This window comes from Argopecten irradians, chromosome 3, assembly GCF_041381155.1.
Source record: "Argopecten irradians isolate NY chromosome 3, Ai_NY, whole genome shotgun sequence".
NCBI classification, from domain to species: Eukaryota; Metazoa; Mollusca; class Bivalvia; order Pectinida; family Pectinidae; genus Argopecten; species Argopecten irradians.
In genome coordinates this window covers 63,908,149-63,918,752 of record NC_091136.1, presented here as the reverse complement: position 1 = coordinate 63,918,752, position 10,604 = coordinate 63,908,149, and the positions used below count along the sequence as shown (strand labels likewise).

The following is a 10,604-nucleotide window of genomic DNA, read 5'->3' as shown; positions in this document are numbered from 1 at the left end:
TTCCATATTGATGATCTAGACTTACCATATTGATGATCTAGACTTACCATATTGATGATCTAGACTTTATATCCATATTGATGATCTAGACTTACCATATTGATGATCTAGACTTACCATATTGATGATCTACACTTACCATATTGATGATCTAGACTTACCATATTGATGATCTAGTCTTTCCATATTGATGATCTAGTCTTTATATGATGATCTAGTCTTTTTATATTGATGATCTAGACTTACCATATTGATGATCTAGACTTACCATATTGATGATCTAGTCTTTCCATATTGATGATCTAGTCTTTCCATATTGATGATCTAGTCTTTCCATATTGATGATCTAGTCTTTCCATATTGATGATCTAGACTTCCTATATTGATGATCTAGACTTACCATATTGATGATCTAGTCTTACCATATTGATGATCTAGTCTTACCATATTGATGATCTAGACTTCCTATATTGATGATCTAGACTTTCCATATTGATGATCTAGACTTACCATATTGATGATCTAGACTTACCATATTGATGATCTAGTCTTTCCATATTGATGATCTAGTCTTTCTATTGATGATCATATTGATGATCTAGACTTACCATATTGATGATCTAGACTTACCATATTGATGATCTAGTCTTACCATATTGATGATCTAGACTTACCATATTGATGATCTAGACTTACTATATTGATGATGATCTAGTACTTACCATATTGATGATCTAGTCTTCCATATTGATGATCTAGACTTCCTATATTGATGATCTAGACTTCCTATATTGATGATCTAGTCTTACCATATAGATGATCTAGACTTACCATATTGATGATCTAGTCTTCCTATATTGATGATCTAGTCTTCCTATATTGATGATCTAGTCTTACCATATTGATGATCTAGTCTTACCATATTGATGATCTAGACTTACCATATTGATGATCTAGACTTCCTATATTGATGATCTAGTCTTCCTATATTGATGATCTAGTCTTACCATATTGATGATCTAGTCTTACCATATTGATGATCTAGACTTACCATATTGATGATCTAGACTTACCATATTGATGATCTAGACTTACCATATTGATGATCTAGACTTACCATATTGATGATCTAGACTTACCATATTGATGATCTAGACTTACCATATTAATGATCTAGTCTTACCATATAGATGATCTAGACTTACCATATTGATGATCTAGACTTACCATATTGATGATCTAGACTTACCATATTGATGATCTAGACTTACCATATTGATGATCTAGACTTACCATATTGATGATCTAGTCTTACCATATTGATGATCTAGTCTTACCATATTGATGATCTAGACTTACCATATTGATGATCTACACTTACCATATTGATGATCTAGACTTACCATATTGATGATCTACACTTACCATATTGATGATCTAGACTTACCATATTGATGATCTAGACTTACCATATTGATGATCTAGACTTACCATATTGATGATCTAGTCTTACCATATTGATGATCTAGACTTACCATATTGATGATCTAGTCTTACCATATTGATGATCTAGACTTACCATATTGATGATCTAGACTTACCATATTGATGATCTAGTCTTACCATATTGATGATCTAGTCTTACCATATTGATGATCTAGACTTACCATATTGATGATCTAGTCTTACCATATTGATGATCTAGACTTACCATATTGATGATCTAGACTTACCATATTGATGATCTAGACTTACCATATTGATGATCTAGACTTTACCATATTGATGATCTAGACTTACCATATTGATGATCTAGACTTACCATATTGATGATCTAGACTTACTATATTGATGATCTAGACTTACCATATTGATGATCTAGACTTACCATATTGATGATCTAGACTTACCATATTGATGATCTAGACTTACCATATTGATGATCTAGACTTTATATCATATTGATGATCTAGACTTACCATATTGATGATCTAGACTTACCATATTGATGATCTAGACTTACCATATTGATGATCTAGACTTACCATATTGATGATCTAGACTTACCATATTGATGATCTAGTCTTACCATATTGATGATCTAGACTTACCATATTGATGATCTAGACTTACCATATTGATGATCTAGTCTTACCATATTGATGATCTAGACTTTATATCATATTGATGATCTAGACTTACCATATTGATGATCTAGACTTACCATATTGATGATCTAGACTTACCATATTGATGATCTAGACTTCCTATATTGATGATCTAGACTTACCATATTGATGATTTAGACTTACCATATTGATGATCTAGACTTACCATATTGATGATCTAGTCTTACCATATTGATGATCTAGACTTACCATATTGATGATCTACACTTACCATATTGATGATCTAGACTTACCATATTGATGATCTAGTCTTACCATATTGATGATCTAGACTTACCATATTGATGATCTAGACTTACCATATTGATGATCTAGACTTACCATATTGATGATCTAGACTTACCATATTGATGATCTAGTCTTACCATATTGATGATCTAGACTTACCATATTGATGATCTAGTCTTACCATATTGATGATCTAGACTTACCATATTGATGATATAGTCTTACCATATTGATGATCTAGTCTTACCATATTGATGATCTAGACTTACCATATTGATATTGATATCTAGTCTTACCATATTGATGATCTAGTCCATATGATGATCTACCATATTGATGATCTAGACTTACCATATTGATGATCTAGTCTTACCATATTGATGATCTAGTCTTACCATATTGATGATCTAGTCTTACCATATTGATGATCTAGACTTTACCATATGATGATCTAGTCTTACCATATTGATGATCTAGACTTACCATATTGATGATTCTAGTCTTACCATATTGATGATCTAGTCTTACCATATTGATGATCTAGACTTACCATATTGATGATCTAGTCTTACCATATTGATGATCTAGTCTTACCATATTGATGATCTAGTCTTACCATATTGATGATCTAGACTTACCATATTGATGATCTAGTCTTACCATATTGATGATCTAGACTTACCATATTGATGATCTAGTCTTACCATATTGATGATCTAGTCTTACCATATTGATGATCTAGTCTTACCATATTGATGATCTAGTCTTACCATATTGATGATCTAGTCTTACCATATTGATGATCTAGTCTTACTATATTGATGATCTAGACTTACTATATTGATGATCTAGACTTCCTATATTGATGATCTAGACTTACCATAATTGATGATCTAGACTTACCATATTGATGATCTAGTCTTACCATATTGATGATCTAGTCTTACCATATTGATGATCTAGACTTACCTATATTGATGATCTAGTCTTACCATATTGATGATCTAGTCTTACCATATTGATGATCTAGACTTACCATATTGATGATCTAGACTTACCATATTGATGATCTAGTCTTACCATATTGATGATCTAGTCTTACCATATTGATGATCTAGACTTACCATATTGATGATCTAGACTTACCATATTGATGATCTAGTCTTACCATATTGATGATCTAGACTTACCATATTGATGATCTAGACTTACTATATTGATGATCTAGACTTACCATATTGATGATCTAGACTTACCATATTGATGATCTAGTCTTACTATATTGATGATCTAGACTTCCTATATTGATGATCTAGTCTTACCATATTGATGATCTAGACTTACCATATTGATGATCTAGACTTACCATATTGATGATCTAGTCTTACCATATTGATGATCTAGACTTACCATATTGATGATCTAGTCTTACCATATTGATGATCTAGTCTTACCATATTGATGATCTAGACTTACCATATTGATGATCTAGTCTTACCATATTGATGATCTAGACTTACCATATATTGATGATCTAGTCTTACCATATTGATTGATGATCTAGACTGATCTATATTACCTATATTGATGATCTAGACTTACCATATTGATGATCTAGACTTACCATATTGATGATCTAGACTTACCATATTGATGATCTAGTCTTACCATATTGATGATCTAGTCTTACCATATTGATGATCTAGACTTACCATATTGATGATCTAGTCTTACCATATTGATGATCTAGACTTCCTATATTGATGATCTAGACTTACCATATTGATGATCTAGACTTACCATATTGATGATCTAGTCTTACCATATTGATGATCTAGTCTTCCTATATTGATGATCTAGACTTACTATATTGATGATCTAGTCTTACCATATTGATGATCTAGTCTTACCATATTGATGATCTAGTCTTACCATATTGATGATCTAGACTTACCATATTGATGATCTAGTCTTACCATATTGATGATCTAGACTTCCTATATTGATGATCTAGACTTCCTATATTGATGATCTAGACTTACCATATTGATGATCTAGACTTACCATATTGATGATCTAGACTTACCATATTGATGATCTAGACTTACCATATTGATGATCTAGACTTACCATATATTGATGATCTAGTCTTACCATATTGATGATCTAGTCTTACCATATTGATGATCTAGACTTACCATATTGATGATCTAGTCTTACCATATTGATGATCTAGACTTACCATATTGATGATCTAGTCTTACCATATTGATGATCTAGACTTACCATATTGATGATCTAGTCTTACCAATATTGATGATCTAGTCTTACCATATTGATGATCTAGTCTTACCATATTGATGATCTAGACTTACCTATATGATGATTCTAGACTTACCATATAGATGATCTAGTGCTACCATATTGATGATCTAGACTTACCATATATGAATGATCTAGTCTTAACCATATTGATGATTCTACACTTACCATATTGATGATCTAGACTTACCATATTGATGATCTAGACTTACTATATATTGATGATCTAGACTTACCATATTGATGATCTAGTCTTTACCATATTGATGATCTAGTCTTACCATATTGATGATCTAGACTTACCATATTGATGATCTAGACTTACCATATTGATGATCTAGACTTACCATATTGATGATCTAGACGTTACCATATATGTGATATAAGTCTCTATTGTTGATCTAGACTTACCATATGATGATATAGTCATACCATATATGATGATCTAGTCTTACCATATTGATGATCTAGACTTACCATATATTGATTTAGATGATCTAGTCTTACCATATTGATGATCTAGACTTTTACCATATTGATGATCTAGACTTACCATATTGATGATCTAGACTTACCATATTGATGATCTAGTCTTACCATATTGATGATCTAGACTTACCATATTGATGATCTAGACTTTACCATATTGATGATCTAGACTTACCATATTGATGATCTAGACTTACCATATTGATGATCTAGACTTACCATATTGATGATCTAGACTTACCATATTGATGATCTAGACTTACCATTATTGATGATCTAGTCTTACCATATTGATGATCTAGACTTACCATATTGATGATCTAGTCTTACCATATTGATGATCTAGACTTACCATATTGATGATCTAGTCTTACCATATTGATGATCTAGACTTACCATATTGATGATCTAGACTTACCATATTGATGATCTAGACTTACCATATTGATGATCTAGTCTTACCATATTGATGATCTAGTAGACTTACCATATAGCATATTGATCTAGACTTACCATATTGATGATCTACACTTACCATATTGATGATCTAGACTTACCGATATAGATTATCTAGACTTACCATATTGATGATCTAGATCTAACTACCATATTGATGATCTAGTTTACCATATATTGATGATCTAGTCTTACCATATAGATGATGATCTAGAGACTTACCATATTGATGATCTAGTCTTTACCCATATTGATGATCTAGTCTTACCATATTGATGATCTAGACTTACCATATTGATGATCTAGACTTACCATATTGATGATCTAGTCTTACCATATTGATGATCTAGACTTACCATATTGATGATCTAGTCTTACCATATTGATGATCTAGACTTACCATATTGATGATCTAGACTTACTATATTGATGATCTAGACTTACCATATTGATGATCTAGACTTACCATATTGATGATCTAGACTTACCATATTGATGATCTAGACTTACCATATTGATGATCTAGACTTACCATATTGATGATCTAGACTTACCATATTGATGATCTAGTCTTACCATATTGATGATCTAGACTTACCATATTGATGATCTAGTCTTACCATATTGATGATCTAGACTTCCTATATTGATGATCTAGACTTACCATATTGATGATCTAGACTTACCATATTGATGATCTAGTCTTACCATATTGATGATCTAGACTTACCATATTGATGATCTAGACTTACCATATTGATGATCTAGACTTACCATATTGATGATCTAGACTTACCATATTGATGATCTAGACTTACCATATTGATGATCTAGACTTACTATATTGATGATCTAGACTTACCATATTGATGATCTAGACTTCCTATATTGATGATCTAGTCTTCCTATATTGATGATCTAGACTTACCATATTGATGATCTAGTCTTACCATATTGATGATCTAGTCTTACTATATTGATGATCTAGACTTACCATATTGATGATCTAGTCTTACCATATTGATGATCTAGACTTACCTATATTGATTATCTAGACTTACCAATATTGATGATCTAGACTTACCATATTGATGATTAGATTTGATCTAGACTTACCTATATTGATGATCTAGACTTACCTATACTTATGATGATCTAGACTTACCATATTGATGATCTAGTCTTACCATATTGATGATGATCTAGACTTCCTATATTGATGATCTAGACTTCCTATATTGATGATCTAGACTTACCATATTGATCGATCTAGACTTCCTATATTGATGATCTAGACTTCCTATATTGATGATCTAGACTTCCTATATTGATGATCTAGACTTACTATATTGATGATCTAGACTTACCTATATTGATGATCTAGACTTCCTATATTGATGATCTAGACTTCCTATATTGATGATCTAGACTTACCTAATTGATGATCTAGACTTACCATATTGATGATCTAGACTTCCTATATTGATGATCTAGACTTCCTATATTGATGATCTAGACTTACTATATTGATGATCTAGACTTCCTATATTGATGATCTAGACTTACTATATTGATGATCTAGACTTACCATATTGATGATCTAGACTTCCTATATTGATGATCTAGACTTACTATATTGATGATCTAGACTTACCATATTGATGATCTAGACTTACTATATTGATGATCTAGACTTACTATATTGATGATCTAGACTTACTATATTGATGATCTAGACTTCCTATATTGATGATCTAGACTTACCATATTGATGATCTAGATCTTATTGATGATCTAGACTTACCTATATTGATGATCTAGACTTACTATATATGATGATCTAGTCTTACCATATTGATGATCTAGACTTACCTATATTGATGATCTAGACTTTATTGATCATTATTGATTGATCTAGTTTATCTAGAACTCATATTGATGATCTAGACTTACCTATATTGATGATCTAGACTTACCATATTGATGATCTAGACTTCCTATTATTGATGATCTAGACTTCCTATATTGATGATCTAGACTTCCTATATTGATGATCTAGACTTACTATATTGATGATCTAGACTTACCATATTGATGATCTAGACTTACCATATTGATGATCTAGACTTTACTATATTGATGATCTAGTCTTACCATATGTGATGATCTAGACTTACCTATATTGATGATCTAGTCTTACCATATTGATGATCTAGACTTACCATATTGATGATCTAGTCTTACTATATTGATGATCTAGACTTCCTATATTGATGATCTAGACTTACTATATTGATGATCTAGACTTACCATATTGATGATCTAGACTTACTATATTGATGATCTAGACTTCCTATATTGATGATCTAGACTTCCTATATTGATGATCTAGACTTCCTATATTGATGATCTAGACTTACTATATTGATGATCTAGACTTACTATATTGATGATCTAGACTTCCTATATTGATGATCTAGACTTACCATATTGATGATCTAGACTTACCATATTGATGATCTAGGTCTTTACCATATTGATGATCTAGATCTACATATTGATGATCTAGAACTTTACCATATTGATGATCTAGTACTTACCATATTGATGATCTAGACTTACCATATTGATGATCTTCCCTACTTACCATATTGATGATTCTAGACTTACCATATTGATGATCTAGACTTACCATATTGATGATCTAGACTTACCATATTGATGATCTAGTCTTACCATATTGATGATCTAGATCAAGTACTTACCTATATTGATGATCTAGTCTTACCATATTGATGATCTTAGACTTACCATATTGATGATAGAACTAGTCTTAGCAGACCCGTAGATTACCAGGATTCAAAGGGAAGAAGTTAGATGGGGGTAGAATCACAGCATATATCTTGTAAGGTATATATTCGGGAAAACCTCGCTATAACATGTCCATATAACTGTTTTTGAGTGTTACTTGAGACACAGGAGCATTAGATGCTTGTAGCTTTAAAATACTCCTTATTCACATGTATCATAACAAGCCTTTAATGATTTATGTGTTACATTGATAAAATGATTATATAAAGTTTTGATTTAGATGTTAGATGGTAGCTATATCACTCCTCTACTATACATGTATACTGTTTTGTCGTATTACAGAGAGCCTTATGTATATGGTAGCTATATCCTCCTCTATACATGTATACAGTTTGTGTTACAGAGAGCATATAGATGGTAGTATACTCCTCTAGTCCTACTATACAGAAGAGCATATGGTGTTTACATCCTCTAAACAAGGTATACTTGTAGTGTTACAGAGAGCATTAGATGGTAGCTATATACTCCTCTATACATGTATACTGTTTGTGTTACAGAGAGCATTAGATGACTGGGTACTGATGTGTTTCTTTGTCGGTAATGACTTCTTACCTCACCTCCCATCACTGGAAATCAGGTAGGTTTCTTTAGTGGTGAAACTAGGGATGATCTTTGCTTTATTTACATTTATGGTTGTATAATCCAGGCTGGTTACTTTTATAATAGTGATAGGAAATGTACCAATGACGGACAACTCTCCCGTATATACATGAGCCCTAGAATATCACCAAATTATCAGTTAGGGATATACTCTAATTTACCTTCATACAATATGTATCATGTTTGATGACAAGGATTGTATTTATTTCTGACTCATTACTGATCTGTCTTTAGTATTCTATTCCACTGATGTTATCAGCATGGGTACAGAATTAATCTGATTTACAGGGAAGGAGCGATAGACCGACTTCAACGTTTGTATAAAGATTGTGTAAGAAAAACAGGGGTAAGACATTTTTCTTTATAAAGAAACCTTCCTATCTTAAATATGAGATAATGCCCACTGATTGTCATGCCAAAGACCACTCAGGAAATTTATATAAATATCTTTGGTGTTAGGAACACTAGAAAAAATAACCTTTATATAGAATGAAAGCTGCTTGCCACATTATACAGGTGCTTGTATTAAGAAGTAGCAAATGTATATTATATCAAGAATTGTCTGATTTGTCATTATTACATGATGGTAAAGAAATATTTACATGTTGACATTTTCTGTATTTTTTCGTTACCATATCAGGGCTATTTAACAGAGAATGGAGTGTTGAACCTGAGTCGTGTACAGCTAGTCTTGTCAGGTAAGTAGTTATCTTCCAACTCTTTATTCTGATAACTGACTGTCTGAATTTGGATTAGTATCATGATATCTCTGCTACTTTGACTGGTAGTCCAGTAGAGATTCTTGTACAAAAACTGTAATTTCATGTGAAGACTGAACTGGTATCTAGAGCAATATTAACCTGTTTTCCATTACATTTTCAGAACTTGGTGAGGTAGAAGATGAAATATTCAAAAGCAGAAGAAGCAAAGAGGTACAAAAATTTATTAACACATTATATTTCTCTTAAAGTTTGGATTATTAGGTAGGATGCATTGAACTTTGTGTTTATCTATTTTGTTTACATCCCAGTATTCCTCGGTATCCTGTTATTGTTAGAGTTCTGGTTCGTTAAACTTCTGCATGCATTGTTTTTTCTATTAGACTTACAGTCAAACCTCGATGATTCGAACTCCGATGAATTGAATTTCTCGCTGTATTGAACTTTTTGTCTGGTCCCGAGTTTCTTCACTATATAACATTACTAACTAACCCAAGTATGAATCGAAGTTTTATAAATCGAAGTTCTCGATGTATCGAACTTTTTTCATAGACCATTTGTTATAGAATCATAGGTAACTGACACTCAATGATTCGAATAAAAATTTACCTATACAGATCAAGTGTTTCGCTGATACCCCGCGGCATGCTGTCACACCTAGCTGTCTCGCGACAGCCCTTCGCTGGACAATAGGGAGATTATGACAGCTTGTGTTGCTTGCTTGATATCA

General features: G+C 31.8%; 1 long non-coding RNA gene across 1 annotated transcript; it reads left to right on the top strand.

Annotated features, from left to right (window-relative positions):
* Positions 1-9,027: 9,027 nt before the first annotated feature.
* Positions 9,028-10,089, top strand: LOC138319345 (uncharacterized). The gene is made up of 4 exons (XR_011207996.1): positions 9,028-9,132; positions 9,444-9,501; positions 9,796-9,853; positions 10,038-10,089. It is a non-coding gene; the product is annotated as an uncharacterized lncRNA (long non-coding RNA).
* Positions 10,090-10,604: the final 515 nt, after the last annotated feature.